Source organism: Lissotriton helveticus, chromosome 8, assembly GCF_964261635.1.
Source record: "Lissotriton helveticus chromosome 8, aLisHel1.1, whole genome shotgun sequence".
In the NCBI taxonomy this organism is placed as follows: Eukaryota; Metazoa; Chordata; class Amphibia; order Caudata; family Salamandridae; genus Lissotriton; species Lissotriton helveticus.
The window spans coordinates 821543469-821558802 of NC_136069.1; positions in this window are offsets into that span (position 1 = coordinate 821543469).

A 15334-nucleotide genomic window follows, 5' to 3' on the forward strand; every position below is an offset into this window, starting at 1 on the left:
AAATTGAACGTTCTCGCATGAACATTAATTTACTCTAAATGTTCTTTATATCTCTTCCCGTAGTGAATAAACGCATTTTAAGCCCTCGAAGTGAGCATTTGGGTCCTTTTAAGTCACTTTTAACCATGAGCCAAATCTTGAGTTTTGGCTCCCTAGAAGCATGAAAATGACGATAACGATGCTCATTTTATCTCCAAAAGTGATGATCCACCTCTGAGAGTCAAAATTAATTGAAAGATGAAAACTTTCAAAACGGATCATTTTGGTCACCTCAGAGCAATTTCATCGGGTCACGGGTCATCGATTGTTTTGCATGAAAAATTGAACGTTCTCGCATTAACAATAATTTACTGTAAATGTTCTTTATATCTCTTCCCGCAGTGAATAAACACGTTTTATGCCCTCGAAGTGAGCATTTGGGTTCTTTTAAGTCACTTTTAACCATGAGCCAAATCTTGAGTTTTGCCTCCCTAGAAGCGTGAAAATGACGATAACGATGCTCATTTTATCTCCAAAAGTGATGATCCACCTCTGAGAGTCAAAATTAGTTGAAAGATGAAAACTTTCAAAACGGACCATTTTGGTAATCTCAGAGCAATTTCATCAGGTCGCGGGTCATCGATTGTTTTGCATGAAAAATTGAACGTTCTCGAATGAACATTAATTTACTCTAAATGTTCTTTATATCTCTTCCCGCAGTGAATAAACACGTTTTAAGCCCTCGAAGTGAGCATTTGGGTCCTTTTAAGTCACTTTTAACCATGAGCCAAATCTTGAGTTTTGGCTCCCCAGAAGCTTGAAAATGACGATAACGATGCTCATTTTATCTCCAAAAGTGATCATCCACCTCTGAGAGTCAAAATTAGTTAAAAGATGAAAACTTTCAAAACGGACCATTTTGGTCATCTCAGAGCAATTTCATCAGGTCGCGGGTCATCGATTCTTTTGCATGAAAAATTGAACGTTCTCGCATGAACATTAATTTACTCTAAATGTTCTTTATATCTCTTCCCGCAGTGAATAAACACGTTTTAAGCCCTTGAAGTGAGCATTTGGGTTCTTTTAAGTCACTTTTAACCATGAGCCAAATCTTGAGTTTTGCCTCCCTAGAAGCGTGAAAATGACGATAACGATGCTCATTTTATCTCCAAAAGTGATGATCCACCTCTGAGAGTCAAAATTAGTTGAAAGATGAAAACTTTCAAAACAGACCATTTTGGTAATCTCAGAGCAATTTCATCAGGTCGCGGGTCATCGATTGTTTTGCATGAAAAATTGAACGTTCTCGAATGAACATTAATTTACTCTAAATGTTCTTTATATCTCTTCCCGCAGTGAATAAACACGTTTTAAGCCCTCGAAGTGAGCATTTGGGTCCTTTTAAGTCACTTTTAACCATGAGCCAAATCCTGAGTTTTGGCTCCCTAGAAGCATGAAAATGACGATAACGATGCTCATTTTATCTCCAAAAGTGATGATCCACCTCTGAGAGTCAAAATTAGTTGAAAGATGAAAACTTTCAAAACGGACCATTTTGGTCATCTCAGAGCAATTTCATCAGATCGCGGGTCATCGATTGTTTTGCATGAAAAATTGAACGTTCTCGCATGAACATTAATTTACTCTAAATGTTCTTTATATCTCTTCCCGCAGTGAATAAACACGTTTTAAGCCCTCGAAGTGAGCATTTGGTCCTTTTAAGTCACTTTCAACCATGAGTCAAATCTTGAGTTTTGGCTCCCTAGAAGCATGAAAATGACGATACCGATGCTCATTTTATCTCCAAAAGTGATGATCCACCTCTGAGAGTCAAAATTAGTTGAAAGATGAAAACTTTCAAAACTGACCATTTTGGTCACCTCAGAGCAATTTCATCAGGTCGCGGGTCATCGATTGTTTTGCATGAAAAATTGAACGTTCTCGCATGAACATTAATTTACTCTAAATGATGTTTATATCTCTTCCCGCAGTGAATAAACACATTTTAAGCCCTCGAAGTGAGCATTTGGGTCCTTTTAAGTCACTTTTAACCATGAGCCAAATCTTGAGTTTTGGCTCCCTAGAAGCATGAAAATGACGATAACACTGCTCATTTTAATCTCCAAAAGTGATGATCCACCTCTGAGATCAAAATTAGTTGAAAGATGAAAATTTTCAAAACGGACCATTTTGGTCATCTCAGAGCAATTTCATCAGGACGCGGGTCATCGATCGTTTGGCATGAAAAATTGAACGTTCTCGCATTAACAATAATTTACTCTAAATGTTCTTTATATCTCTTCCCACAGTGAATAAACACGTTTTAAGCCATCGAAGTGAGCATTTGGGTCCTTTTAAGTCACTTTTAACCATGAACCCAATCTTGAGTTTTGGCTCCCTAGAAGCATGAAAATTAAGATAAAGATGTTCATTTTATCTCCTATAATGATGATCCACCTCTGAGAGTCAAAATTAGTTGAAAGGTGGAAAGTTTCAAAACGGACCATTTTGGTCATCTCAGAGCAATTTCATCAGGTCGCGGGTCATCGATCGTTTTGCATGAAAAATTGAACGTTCTTGCATGAACAATAATTTACTCTAAATGTTCTTTATATCTCTTCCCGCAGTGAATAAACACGTTTTAAGCCCTTGAAGTGAGCATTTGGGTTCTTTTAAGTCACTTTTAACCATGAGCCAAATCTTGAGTTTTGCCTCCCTAGAAGCGTGAAAATGACGATAACGATGCTCATTTTATCTCCAAAAGTGATGATCCACCTCTGAGAGTCAAAATTAGTTGAAAGATGAAAACTTTCAAAACGGACCATTTTGGTCATCTCAGAGCAATTTCATCAGGTCGCGGGTCATCGATTGTTTTGCATGAAAAATTGAACGTTCTCGCATGAACATTAATTTACTCTAAATGTTCTTTATATCTCTTCCCGTAGTGAATAAACGCATTTTAAGCCCTCGAAGTGAGCATTTGGGTCCTTTTAAGTCACTTTTAACCATGAGCCAAATCTTGAGTTTTGGCTCCCTAGAAGCATGAAAATGACGATAACGATGCTCATTTTATCTCCAAAAGTGATGATCCACCTCTGAGAGTCAAAATTAATTGAAAGATGAAAACTTTCAAAACGGATCATTTTGGTCACCTCAGAGCAATTTCATCGGGTCACGGGTCATCGATTGTTTTGCATGAAAAATTGAACGTTCTCGCATGAACATTAATTTACTCTAAATGATGTTTATATCTCTTCCCGCAGTGAATAAACACATTTTAAGCCCTCGAAGTGAGCATTTGGGTCCTTTTAAGTCACTTTTAACCATGAGCCAAATCTTGAGTTTTGGCTCCCTAGAAGCATGAAAATGACGATAACACTGCTCATTTTATCTCCAAAAGTGATGATCCACCTCTGAGAGTCAAAATTAGTTGAAAGATGAAAATTTTCAAAACGGACCATTTTGGTCATCTCAGAGCAATTTCATCAGGACGCGGGTCATCGATCGTTTGGCATGAAAAATTGAACGTTCTCGCATTAACAATAATTTACTCTAAATGTTCTTTATATCTCTTCCCACAGTGAATAAACACGTTTTAAGCCATCGAAGTGAGCATTTGGGTCCTTTTAAGTCACTTTTAACCATGAACCCAATCTTGAGTTTTGGCTCCCTAGAAGCATGAAAATTAAGATAAAGATGTTCATTTTATCTCCAATAGTGATGATCCACCTCTGAGAGTCAAAATTAGTTGAAAGGTGGAAAGTTTCAAAACGGACCATTTTGGTCATCTCAGAGCAATTTCATCAGGTCGCGGTCATCGATCGTTTTGCATGAAAAATTGAACGTTCTTGCATGAACAATAATTTACTCTAAATGTTCTTTATATCTCTTCCCGCAGTGAATAAACACGTTTTAAGCCCTCGAAGTGAGCATTTGGGTTCTTTTAAGTCACTTTTAACCATGAGCCAAATCTTGAGTTTTGCCTCCCTAGAAGCGTGAAAATGACGATAACGATGCTCATTTTATCTCCAAAAGTGATGATCCACCTCTGAGAGTCAAAATTAGTTGAAAGATGAAAACTTTCAAAACGGACCATTTTGGTCATCTCAGAGCAATTTCATCAGGTCGCGGGTCATCGATTGTTTTGCATGAAAAATTGAACGTTCTCGCATGAACATTAATTTACTCTAAATGTTCTTTATATCTCTTCCCGTAGTGAATAAACGCATTTTAAGCCCTCGAAGTGAGCATTTGGGTCCTTTTAAGTCACTTTTAACCATGAGCCAAATCTTGAGTTTTGGCTCCCTAGAAGCATGAAAATGACGATAACGATGCTCATTTTATCTCCAAAAGTGATGATCCACCTCTGAGAGTCAAAATTAATTGAAAGATGAAAACTTTCAAAACGGATCATTTTGGTCACCTCAGAGCAATTTCATCGGGTCACGGGTCATCGATTGTTTTGCATGAAAAATTGAACGTTCTCGCATGAACATTAATTTACTCTAAATGATGTTTATATCTCTTCCCGCAGTGAATAAACACATTTTAAGCCCTCGAAGTGAGCATTTGGGTCCTTTTAAGTCACTTTTAACCATGAGACAAATCTTGAGTTTTGGCTCCCTAGAAACATGAAAATCACGATAACGCTGCTCATTTTATCTCCAAAAGTGATGATCCACCTCTGAGAGTCAAAATTAGTTGAAAGATGAAAATTTTCAAAACGGACCATTTTGGTCATCTCAGAGCAATTTCATCAGGAAGCGGGACATCGATCGTTTGGCATGAAATATTGAACGTTCTTGCATTAACAATAATTTACTCTAAATGTTCTTTATATCTCTTCCCGCAGTGAATAAACACGTTTTAAGCCATCGAAGTGATGATTTGGGTCCTTTTAAGTCACTTTTAACCATGAGCCCAATCTTGAGTTTTGGCTCCCTAGAAGCATGAAAATGAAGATAAAGATGCTCATTTTATCTCCAATAGTGATGATCCACCTCTGAGAGTCAAAATTAGTTGAAAGATGGAAATTTTCAAAACGGACCAATTTGGTCATCTCAGAGCAATTTCATCAGGTCGCGGGTCATCGATCGTTTTGCATGAAAAATTGAACGTTCTCGCATGAACAATAATTTACTCTAAATGTTCTTTATATCTCTTACCGCAGTGAATAAACACGTTTTAAGCCCTCAAAGTGAGCATTTGGGTCCTTTTAAGTCACTTTTAACCATGAGCCAAATCTTGAGTTTTGGCTCCCTAGAAGCATGAAAATGACGATAACGATGCTCATTTTATCTCCAAAAGTGATGATCCACCTCTGAGAGTCAAAATTAGTTGAAAGATGAAAACTTTCAAAACGAACCATTTTGGTCACCTCAGAGCAATTTCATCAGGTCGCGGGTCATCGATTGTTTTGCATGAAAAATTGAACGTTCTCGCATGAACATTAATTTACTCTAAATGATGTTTATATCTCTTCCCGCAGTGAATAAACACATTTTAAGCCCTCGAAGTGAGCATTTGGGTCCTTTTAAGTGACTTATAACCATGAGACAAATCTTGAGTTTTGGCTCCCTAAAAACATGAAAATGACGATAACGCTGCTCATTTTATCTCCAAAAGTGATGATCCACCTCTGAGAGTCAAAATTAGTTGAAAGATGAAAATTTTCAAAACAGACCATTTTGGTCATCTCAGAGCAATTTCATCAGGACGCGGGTCATCGATTGTTTTGCATGAAAAATTGAACGTTCTCGCATGAACATTATTTTACTCTAAATGTTGTTTATATCTCTTCCCGCAGTGAATAAACACGTTTTAAGCCAACGAAGTGAGCATTTGGGTCCTTTTAAGTCACTTTTCACCATGAGCCAAATCTTGAGTTTTGGCTCCCTAGAAGCATGAAAATTACGATAACGATGCTCATTTTATCTCCAAAAGTGATGATCCACCTCTGAGAGTCAAAATTAGTTGAAAGATGAAAATTTTCAAAACGGACCATTTTGGTCATCTCAGAGCAATTTCATCAGGACGCGGGTCATCGATCGTTTGGCATGAAAAATTGAACGTTCTCACATTAACAATAATTTACTCTAAATGTTCTTTATATCTCTTCCCGCAGTGAATAAACACGTTTTAAGCCATCGAAGTGAGCATTTGGGTTCTTTTAAGTCACTTTTAACCATGAGCCAAATCTTGAGTTTTGCCTCCCTAGAAGCGTGAAAATGACGATAACGATGCTCATTTTATCTCCAAAAGTGATGATCCACCTCTGAGAGTCAAAATTAGTTGAAAGATGAAAACTTTCAAAACGGACAATTTTGGTCACCTCAGAGCAATTTCATCAGGTCGCGGGTCATCGATTGTTTTGCATGAAAAATTGAACGTTCTCGCATGAACATTAATTTACTCTAAATGATGTTTATATCTCTTCCTGCAGTGAATAAACACATTTTAAGCCCTCGAAGTGAGCATTTGGGTCCTTTTAAGTCACTTTTAACCATGAGACAAATCTTGAGTTTTGGCTCCCTAGAAACATGAAAATGACGATAACGCTGCTCATTTTATCTCCAAAAGTGATGATCCACCTCTGAGAGTCAAAATTAGTTGAAAGATGAAAATTTTCAAAACGGACCATTCTGGTCATCTCAGAGCAATTTCATCAGGAAGCGGGTCATCGATCGTTTGGCATGAAAAATTGAACGTTCTCGCATTAACAATAATTTACTCGAAATGTTCTTTATATCTCTTCCCGCAGTGAATAAACACGTTTTAAGCCATCGAAGTGAGGATTTGGGTCCTTTTAAGTCACTTTTAACCATGAGCCCAATCTTGAGTTTTGGCTCCCTAGAAGCATGAAAATGAAGATAAAGATGCTCATTTTATCTCCAATAGTGATGATCCACCTCTGAGAGTCAAAATTAGTTGAAAGATGGAAATTTTCAAAACTGACCATTTTGGTCATCTCAGAGCAATTTCATCAGGTCGCGGGTCATCGATCGTTTTGCATGAAAAATTGAACGTTCTCGCATGAACAATAATTTACTCTAAATGTTCTTTATATCTCTTCCCGCAGTGAATAAACATGTTTTAAGCCCTCGAAGTGAGCATTTGGGTCCTTTTAAGTCACTTTTAACCATGAGCCAAATCTTGAGTTTTGGCTCCCTAGAAGCATGAAAATGACGATAACGATGCTCATTTTATCTCCAAAAGTGATGATCCACCTCTGAGAGTCAAAATTAGTTGAAAGATGAAAACTTTCAAAACTGACCATTTTGGTCATCTCAGAGCAATTTCATCAGATCGCGGGTCATCGATTGTTTTGCATGAAAAATTGAACGTTCTCGCATGAACATTAATTTACTCTAAATCTTCTTTATATCTCTTCCCGCAGTGAATTAACACGTTTTAAGCCCTCGAAGTGAGCATTTGGTCCTTTTAAGTCACTTTCAACCATGAGTCAAATCTTGAGTTTTGGCTCCCTAGAAGCATGAAAATGACGATACCGATGCTCATTTTATCTCCAAAAGTGATGATCCACCTCTGAGAGTCAAAATTAGTTGAAAGATGAAAACTTTCAAAACTGACCATTTTGGTCACCTCAGAGCAATTTCATCAGGTCGCGGGTCATCGATTGTTTTGCATGAAAAATTGAACGTTCTCGCTTGAACATTAATTTACTCTAAATGATGTTTATATCTCTTCCCGCAGTGAATAAACACATTTTAAGCCCTCGAAGTGAGCATTTGGGTCCTTTTAAGTCACTTTTAACCATGAGCCAAATCTTGAGTTTTGGCTCCCTAGAAGCATGAAAATGACGATAACGCTGCTCATTTTATCTCCAAAAGTGATGATCCACCTCTGAGAGTCAAAATTAGTTGAAAGATGAACATTTTCAAAACGGACCATTTTGGTCATCTCAGAGCAATTTCATCAGGACGCGGGTCATCGATCGTTTGGCATGAAAAATTGAACGTTCTCACATTAACAATAATTTACTCTAAATGTTCTTTATATCTCTTCCCGCAGTGAATAAACACGTTTTAAGCCATCGAAGTGAGCATTTGGGTCCTTTTAAGTCACTTTTAACCATGAGCCCAATCTTGAGTTTTGGCTCCCTAGAAGCATGAAAATTAAGATAAAGATGCTCATTTTATCTACAATAGTGATGATCCACCTCTGAGAGTCAAAATTAGTTGAAAGGTGGAAATTTTCAAAACGGACCATTTTGGTCATCTCAGAGCAATTTCATCAGGTCGCGGGTCATCGATCGTTTAGCATGAAAAATTGAACGTTCTTGCATGAACAATAATTTACTCTAAATGTTCTTTATATCTCTTCCCGCAGTGAATAAACACGTTTTATGCCCTCGAAGTGAGCATTTGGGTTCTTTTAAGTCACTTTTAACCATGAGCCAAATCTTGAGTTTTGCCTCCCTAGAAGCGTGAAAATGACGATAACGCTGCTCATTTTATATCCAAAAGTGATGATCCACCTCTGAGAGTCAAAATTAGTTGAAAGATGAAAATTTTCAAAACGGACCATTTTGGTCATCTCAGAGCAATTTCATCAGGTCGCGGGTCATCGATTGTTTTGCATGAAAAATTGAACGTTCTCGAATGAACATTAATTTACTCTAAATGTTCTTTATATCTCTTCCCGCAGTGAATAAACACATTTTAAGCCCTCGAAGTGAGCATTTGGGTCCTTTTAAGTCACTTTTAACCATGAGCCAAATCTTGAGTTTTGGCTCCCCAGAAGCTTGAAAATGACGATAACGATGCTCATTTTATCTCCAAAAGTGATGATCCACCTCTGAGAGTCAAAATTAGTTAAAAGATGAAAACTTTCAAAACGGACCATTTTGGTCATCTCAGAGCAATTTCATCAGGTCGCGGGTCATCGATCGTTTTGCATGAAAAATTGAACGTTCTCGCATGAACAATAATTTACTCTAAATGTTCTTTATATCTCTTACCGCAGTGAATAAACACGTTTTAAGCCCTCAACGTGAGCATTTGGGTCCTTTTAAGTCACTTTTAACCATGAGCCAAATCTTGAGTTTTGGCTCCCTAGAAGCATGAAAATGACGATAACGATGCTCATTTTATCTCCAAAAGTGATGATCCACCTCTGAGAGTCAAAATTAGTTGAAAGATGAAAACTTTCAAAACGGACCATTTTGGTCATCTCAGAGCAATTTCATCAGATCGCGGGTCATCGATTGTTTTGCCTGAAAAATTGAACGTTCTCGCATGAACATTAATTTACTTTAAACGTTCTTTATATCTCTTCCCGCAGTGAATAAACACGTTTTAAGCCCTCGAAGTGAGCATTTGGTCCTTTTAAGTCACTTTCAACCATGAGTCAAATCTTGAGTTTTGGCTCCCTAGAAGCATGAAAATGACGATACCGATGCTCATTTTATCTCCAAAAGTGATGATCCACCTCTGAGAGTCAAAATTAGTTGAAAGATGAAAACTTTCAAAACGGACCATTTTGGTCACCTCAGAGCAATTTCATCAGGTCGCGGGTCATCGATTGTTTTGCATGAAAAATTGAACGTTCTCGCATGAACATTAATTTACTCTAAATGATGTTTATATCTCTTCCCGCAGTGAATAAACACATTTTAAGCCCTCGAAGTGAGCATTTGGGTCCTTTTAAGTCACTTTTAACCATGAGACAAATCTTGAGTTTTGGCTCCCTAGAAACATGAAAATCACGATAATGCTGCTCATTTTATCTCCAAAAGTGATGATGCACCTCTGAGAGTCAAAATTAGTTGAAAGATGAAAATTTTCAAAACGGACCATTTTGGTCATCTCAGAGCAATTTCATCAGGAAGCGGGTCATCGATTGTTTTGCATGAAAAATTGAACGTTCTCGCATGAACATTAATTTACTCTAAATGATGTTTATATCTCTTCCCGCAGTGAATAAACACATTTTAAGCCCTCGAAGTGAGCATTTGGGTCCTTTTAAGTCACTTTTAACCATGAGACAAATCTTGAGTTTTGGCTCCCTAGAAACATGAAAATGACGATAACGCTGCTCATTTTATCTCCAAAAGTGATGATCCACCTCTGAGAGTCAAAATTAGTTGAAAGATGAAAATTTTCAAAACGGACCATTTTGGTCATCTCAGAGCAATTTCATCAGGTGGTCATCGATTGTTTTGCATGAAAAATTGAACGTTCTCGCATGAACATTAATTTACTCTAAATTTTCTTTATATCTCTTCCCGCAGTGAATAAACACGTTTTAAGCCCTCGAAGTGAGCATTTGGTCCTTTTAAGTCACTTTCAACCATGAGTCAAATCTTGAGTTTTGGCTCCCTAGAAGCATGAAAATGACGATACCGATGCTCATTTTATCTCCAAAAGTGATGATCCACCTCTGAGAGTCAAAATTAGTTGAAAGATGAAAACTTTCAAAACGGACCATTTTGGTCACCTCAGAGCAATTTCATCAGGTCGCGGGTCATCGATTGTTTTGCATGAAAAATTGAACGTTCTCGCATGAACATTAATTTACTCTAAATGATGTTTATATCTCTTCCCGCAGTGAATAAACACATTTTAAGCCCTCGAAGTGAGCATTTGGGTCCTTTTAAGTCACTTTTAACCATGAGACAAATCTTGAGTTTTGGCTCCCTAGAAACATGAAAATCACGATAACGCTGCTCATTTTATCTCCAAAAGTGATGATGCACCTCTGAGAGTCAAAATTAGTTGAAAGATGAAAATTTTCAAAACGGACCATTTTGGTCATCTCAGAGCAATTTCATCAGGAAGCGGGTCATCGATTGTTTTGCATGAAAAATTGAACGTTCTCGCATGAACATTAATTTACTCTAAATGATGTTTATATCTCTTCCCGCAGTGAATAAACACATTTTAAGCCCTCGAAGTGAGCATTTGGGTCCTTTTAAGTCACTTTTAACCATGAGACAAATCTTGAGTTTTGGCTCCCTAGAAACATGAAAATGACGATAACGCTGCTCATTTTATCTCCAAAAGTGATGATCCACCTCTGAGAGTCAAAATTAGTTGAAAGATGAAAATTTTCAAAACGGACCATTTTGGTCATCTCAGAGCAATTTCATCAGGTGGTCATCGATTGTTTTGCATGAAAAATTGAACGTTCTCGCATGAACATTAATTTACTCTAAATTTTCTTTATATCTCTTCCCGCAGTGAATAAATACGTTTTAAGCCCTCGAAGTGAGCATTTGGTCCTTTTAAGTCACTTTCAACCATGATTCAAATCTTGAGTTTTGGCTCCCTAGAAGCATGAAAATGATGATAAAGATGCTCATTTTATCTCCAAAAGTGAAAATCCACCTCTGAGAGTCAAAATTAGTTGAAAGATGGAAATTTTCAAAACGGACCATTTTGGTAATCTCAGAGCAATTTCATCAGGTCGCGGGTCATCGATCGTTTTGCATGAAAAATTGAACGTTCTCGCATGAACATTAATTTACTCTAAATGATGTTTATATCTCTTTCCGCAGTGAATAAACACATTTTAAGCCCTCGAAGTGAGCATTTGGGTCCTTTTAAGTCACTTTTAACCATGAGCCAAAGAGTTTTGGCTCCCTAGAAGCATGAAAATGACGATAACGCTGCTCATTTTATCTCCAAAAGTGATGATCCACCTCTGAGAGTCAAAATTAGATGAAAGATGAAAATTTTCAAAACGGACCATTTTGGTCATCTCAGAGCAATTTCATCAGGACGCGGGTCATCGATCGTTTGGCATGAAAAATTGAACGTTCTCGCATTAACAATAATTTACTCTAAATGTTCTTTATATCTCTTCCCACAGTGAATAAACACGTTTTAAGCCATCGAAGTGAGCATTTGGGTCCTTTTAAGTCACTTTTAACCATGAGCCCAATCTTGAGTTTTGGCTCCCTAGAAGCATGAAAATTAAGATAAAGATGCTCATTTTATCTCCAATAGTGATGATCCACCTCTGAGAGTCAAAATTAGTTGAAAGGTGGAAATTTTCAAAACGGACCATTTTGGTCATCTCAGAGCAATTTCATCAGGTCGCGGGTCATCGATCGTTTTGCATGAAAAATTGAACGTTCTTGCATAAACAATAATTTACTCTAAATGTTCTTTATATCTCTTCCCGCAGTGAATAAACACGTTTTAAGCCCTCGAAGTGAGCATTTGGGTTCTTTTAAGTCACTTTTAACCATGAGCCAAATCTTGAGTTTTGCCTCCCTAGAAGCGTGAAAATGACGATAACGATGCTCATTTTATCTCCAAAAGTGATGATCCACCTCTGAGAGTCAAAATTAGTTGAAAGATGAAAACTTTCAAAACGGACCATTTTGGTAATCTTAGAGCAATTTCATCAGGTCGCGGGTCATCGATTGTTTTGCATGAAAAATTGAACGTTCTCGAATGAACATTAATTTACTCTAAATGTTCTTTATATCTCTTCCTGCAGTGAATAAACACGTTTTAAGCCCTCGAAGTGAGCATTTGGTCCTTTTAAGTCACTTTCAACCATGAGTCAAATCTTGAGTTTTGGCTCCCTAGAAGCATGAAAATGACGATACCGATGCTCATTTTATCTCCAAAAGTGATGATCCACCTCTGAGAGTCAAAATTAGTTGAAAGATGAAAACTTTCAAAACTGACCATTTTGGTCACCTCAGAGCAATTTCATCAGGTCGCGGGTCATCGATTGTTTTGCATGAAAAATTGAACGTTCTCGCATGAACATTAATTTACTCTAAATGATGTTTATATCTCTTCCCGCAGTGAATAAACACATTTTAAGCCCTCAAAGTGAGCATTTGGGTCCTTTTAAGTCACTTTTAACCATGAGCCAAATCTTGAGTTTTGGCTCCCTAGAAGCATGAAAATGACGATAACACTGCTCATTTTATCTCCAAAAGTGATGATCCACCTCTGAGAGTCAAAATTAGTTGAAAGATGAAAATTTTCAAAACGGACCATTTTGGTCATCTCAGAGCAATTTCATCAGGACGCGGGTCATCGATCGTTTGGCATGAAAAATTGAACGTTCTCGCATTAACAATAATTTACTCTAAATGTTCTTTATATCTCTTCCCACAGTGAATAAACACGTTTTAAGCCATCGAAGTGAGCATTTGGGTCCTTTTAAGTCACTTTTAACCATGAACCCAATCTTGAGTTTTGGCTCCCTAGAAGCATGAAAATTAAGATAAAGATGCTCATTTTATCTCCAATAGTGATGATCCACCTCTGAGAGTCAAAATTAGTTGAAAGATGAAAACTTTCAAAACTGACCATTTTGGTCACCTCAGAGCAATTTCATCAGGTCGCGGGTCATCGATTGTTTTGCATGAAAAATTGAACGTTCTCGCATGAACATTAATTTACTCTAAATGATGTTTATATCTCTTTCCGCAGTGAATAAACACATTTTAAGCCCTCAAAGTGAGCATTTGGGTCCTTTTAAGTCACTTTTAACCATGAGCCAAATCTTGAGTTTTGGCTCCCTAGAAGCATGAAAATGACGATAACGATGCTCATTTTATCTCCAAAAGTGATGATCCACCTCTGAGAGTCAAAATTAGTTGAAAGATGAAAACTTTCAAAACGGACCATTTTGGTCATCTCAGAGCAATTTCATCAGATCGCGGGTCATCGATTGTTTTGCCTGAAAAATTGAACGTTCTCGCATGAACATTAATTTACTCTAAATGTTCTTTATATCTCTTCCCGCAGTGAATAAACACGTTTTAAGCCCTCGAAGTGAGCATTTGGTCCTTTTAAGTCACTTTCAACCATGAGTCAAATCTTGAGTTTTGGCTCCCTAGAAGCATGAAAATGACGATACCGATGCTCATTTTATCTCCAAAAGTGATGATCCACCTCTGAGAGTCAAAATTAGTTGAAAGATGAAAACTTTCAAAACGGACCATTTTGGTCACCTCAGAGCAATTTCATCAGGTCGCGGGTCATCGATTGTTTTGCATGAAAAATTGAACGTTCTCGCATGAACATTAATTTACTCTAAATGATGTTTATATCTCTTCCCGCAGTGAATAAACACATTTTAAGCCCTCGAAGTGAGCATTTGGGTCCTTTTAAGTCACTTTTAACCATGAGACAAATCTTGAGTTTTGGCTCCCTAGAAACATGAAAATCACGATAACGCTGCTCATTTTATCTCCAAAAGTGATGATGCACCTCTGAGAGTCAAAATTAGTTGAAAGATGAAAATTTTCAAAACGGACCATTTTGGTCATCTCAGAGCAATTTCATCAGGAAGCGGGTCATCGATTGTTTTGCATGAAAAATTGAACGTTCTCGCATGAACATTAATTTACTCTAAATGATGTTTATATCTCTTCCCGCAGTGAATAAACACATTTTAAGCCCTCGAAGTGAGCATTTGGGTCCTTTTAAGTCACTTTTAACCATGAGACAAATCTTGAGTTTTGGCTCCCTAGAAACATGAAAATGACGATAACGCTGCTCATTTTATCTCCAAAAGTGATGATCCACCTCTGAGAGTCAAAATTAGTTGAAAGATGAAAATTTTCAAAACGGACCATTTTGGTCATCTCAGAGCAATTTCATCAGGTGGTCATCGATTGTTTTGCATGAAAAATTGAACGTTCTCGCATGAACATTAATTTACTCTAAATTTTCTTTATATCTCTTCCCGCAGTGAATAAACACGTTTTAAGCCCTCGAAGTGAGCATTTGGTCCTTTTAAGTCACTTTCAACCATGATTCAAATCTTGAGTTTTGGCTCCCTAGAAGCATGAAAATGATGATAAAGATGCTCATTTTATCTCCAAAAGTGAAAATCCACCTCTGAGAGTCAAAATTAGTTGAAAGATGGAAATTTTCAAAACGGACCATTTTGGTCATCTCAGAGCAATTTCATCAGGTCGCGGGTCATCGATCGTTTTGCATGAAAAATTGAACGTTCTCGCATGAACAATAATTTACTCTAAATGTTCTTTATATCTCTTCCCGCAGTGAATAAACACGTTTTAAGCCCTCGAAGTGAGCATTTGGTCCTTTTAAGTCACTTTCAACCATGAGTCAAATCTTGAGTTTTGGCTCCCTAGAAGCATGAAAATGACGATACCGATGCTCATTTTATCTCCAAAAGTGATGATCCACCCTGAGAGTCAAAATTAGTTGAAAGATGAAAACTTTCAAAACTGACCATTTTGGTCACCTCAGAGCAAGTTCATCAGGTCGCGGGTCATCGATTGTTTTGCATGAAAAATTGAACGTTCTCGCATGAACATTAATTTACTCTAAATGATGTTTATATCTCTTTCCGCAGTGAATAAACACATTTTAAGCCCTCGAAGTGAGCA